Source organism: Penaeus monodon, chromosome 19, assembly GCF_015228065.2.
Source record: "Penaeus monodon isolate SGIC_2016 chromosome 19, NSTDA_Pmon_1, whole genome shotgun sequence".
Lineage (NCBI taxonomy): Eukaryota > Metazoa > Arthropoda > Malacostraca > Decapoda > Penaeidae > Penaeus > Penaeus monodon.
This window is the reverse complement of record NC_051404.1, coordinates 35,962,868-35,963,094: the sequence shown is the minus strand read 5'-3', so window position 1 is coordinate 35,963,094 and position 227 is coordinate 35,962,868. Positions and strand designations below refer to the sequence as shown.

The following is a 227-nucleotide window of genomic DNA, read 5'->3' as shown; positions in this document are numbered from 1 at the left end:
ATTGACTGTGACAAAAAATATAAGAATAAAATCTGAAAAAAATTAAACATCAGGATTACAATCATAATAACCCAAAGGTAACCATTATGGCAAACACAAGAATAGCTACATTAATAAAAACAAACAGCGAATAAATAGTACTAATCGCCAAACAATGAAAACAATGATGATTAATAACATTATGGACAAACTTATTCAATAGTGAGTAAGTGTACTAAGCATAAATT

General features: G+C 26.4%; 1 protein-coding gene across 1 annotated transcript in view; it reads right to left on the bottom strand.

Annotated features, from left to right (window-relative positions):
• The window catches only part of LOC119585197 (transmembrane protein 211-like), a gene marked incomplete in the record, with an annotated part of 80,762 nt that overhangs the window by 36,625 nt on the left and 43,910 nt on the right, over positions 1-227 (bottom strand).